Source organism: Carassius carassius, chromosome 18 (assembly GCF_963082965.1).
Source record: "Carassius carassius chromosome 18, fCarCar2.1, whole genome shotgun sequence".
NCBI classification, from domain to species: Eukaryota; Metazoa; Chordata; class Actinopteri; order Cypriniformes; family Cyprinidae; genus Carassius; species Carassius carassius.
This window is the reverse complement of record NC_081772.1, coordinates 22,436,746-22,438,956: the sequence shown is the minus strand read 5'-3', so window position 1 is coordinate 22,438,956 and position 2,211 is coordinate 22,436,746. Positions and strand designations below refer to the sequence as shown.

Sequence of the window (2,211 nt, the reverse complement as noted above, 5' to 3'; positions counted from 1 at the left end):
GATACACTAAGCATTGTATAGTGCTCCGGAGCAGTATTGGAGAGGTTTAGTGTGTGTTAAGGACGCTGTGCTTTGGCATTATTAAGACCGGGGACAGTCTTGTGCAAACACTGTCACGTACACACACTCTCAAGTGGCCAAGACTGCAAGTGTGGGTATCTGGACAGGGTCAAAGTCTTAAAAATGAACCCTAAACACAGTCGGACATCACAGTCTTAATAATCCAGTTTAACACTTGTATGATATTGTCTCATCTGACACTATCAAAAGAATTCATATGACTATAGCTTGCTATTAATTACTTGCTTTTAATAATTAATATTTCCTTCCTTTCTGTCTTACAGGATTGTTTGCAGATAATGCTCTTTTTTTTGATAATGCTGTCTACAATATCGAGCTCAAGAGCTCTTTTAAGAGCCAAGCCTCACAAACCTCCCTAAAAACTAAAAGAGCTATTACTGAGTCTCAGCGAATCTTGCCATGATCAGCTCTTCCCAGGTACAATTTTTTTGAGTTTTTTTGAATCGACATTTACTCATCAAATGCTCTGGTCTGAATCTTATTTTAAATTAACTTAATTATGTTTAATGAACAATATTAATTGCACACAGAGTAAGTAGAGATTATCTTGTTTTACAGAAGATAAGGAAGACCAAGGAAATAATTTGCTCAGGATGAGGAATGAAGACAGCCATCTTGTGCTCAAACAAACAGAAGTCCTCTGGTATGTGTGTGTTGAAGCAATGCTGTGTTATGTGTTACAGGACTTTATGATGATCTCTCATGGGACTGTTCATGTCAGCCGTAATTATTCTCTCTAAGGTTTTTATATATATATATATTTTTTTATACTATTACAATTACAGCATGTTACCAAAGCCAGGCCTGATTAAAGCCACACTGCACAGACTAAAACACATTTGTGAGAGAAGTCAGGAACTTTGGAGAAAGATTCTAGAGGAAAAAGACACATTTACTGCAAGATTAGATCAATTCTAGAGTCTTTGAAAACTACACATGCTAATGGAGTCTAATGAGCAAGTCCTTTGCCTCTGTAACTTTTTCTTAATTCTTGCATAATTAAATTGTTTATTGCAGTATTTTAATTTGTACAGATGATCTCATCAGCCAAATGAGGGGTTCTGACCAAGTGATGCTCTTGAACGGAGTGAAAGAAGAGGATGTGGTAAATTGTCTACAAAGAAAAAGCTTCTCTAAAGTTCTTAAAACAGCTTGAAGAATGGTAAGTGTGCAGTACTACAAGGGTCATAGTTGCTCACCCTGCAAAAATCACACAGAACATAAGCTGAGCTCTCTGTCCATTAAACAACTTCATCTGGATTGTTGGTTTCACTTTGACCAGGTCTGGGATGTTAGGACTGAGAGATCCTCTGGCTGAGAACAAGCTACACCACATCAGTGCTGGATATCAACCACAAACTATTTCCAGACACGAGAGAAGAAGATCACGATGGGGAGATGAAACCAGTTTAGATGTGATGATAAGGAATCATTATTTTCTGGAACAGTATCACATGTCTTATATGTATCACATGATCTGTATCACAGTTGACTGGATGGGATTGTGTGACTTTTAAGGACATTTCATCACTCATCTGTGTGAACTGATTAATATATGAGGTTAATGTATTTTTATGATAAATAATTATTTTCCTTGAATCTTATTTGTCCTGATGCTACTTTATCATCTTTATAGTCTATGCTTCAATAAAATGAAAATGGTGAATATTGTGTTCTGAAGATTCTTTGTAAATACATCATTTTACTAGGTAGGCTCATATGGGTTTATTTTAGACTTGGAAATACTACATATTATTAATTATTGGAATTATTTTTTACTTAAGACAGAAACATTTTTGATCGGATTAATAACATCCTGGACATCAGTACACCAGAAAGTTATTTTTTTATTTTTTATTATTTTAGTAACAAATATGCAAATTTTTTGTGAAATAAAGGGAGTTACGAGATTAATTATTTTGCATTACAAGATGGTGCCATGGGCTTTATTGTTACAAACACTTGAGGGATAACTGAGAATGTAGCAGGAATGATCAACATGGATCTTGAACAGCATTAAAACCTAGAGCACATTACTGATGTCCAGCATCTGAGGAGCAAGACACGGGGGTGAGGAGGACATTTTTACACTGATTTTTGCTAATTAGTTTATATATATATATATATATA

The 2,211-nt window shown here is 35.1% G+C and overlaps 1 long non-coding RNA gene across 1 annotated transcript; it reads left to right on the top strand.

Moving 5' to 3' along the window:
* Nucleotides 1–383: 383 nt before the first annotated feature.
* LOC132091928 (uncharacterized) lies at nt 384–1,635 on the top strand. Its single transcript, XR_009422162.1, has 4 exons — nt 384–498; nt 640–724; nt 1,116–1,243; nt 1,364–1,635. It is a non-coding gene; the product is annotated as an uncharacterized LOC132091928 (long non-coding RNA).
* Nucleotides 1,636–2,211: the final 576 nt, after the last annotated feature.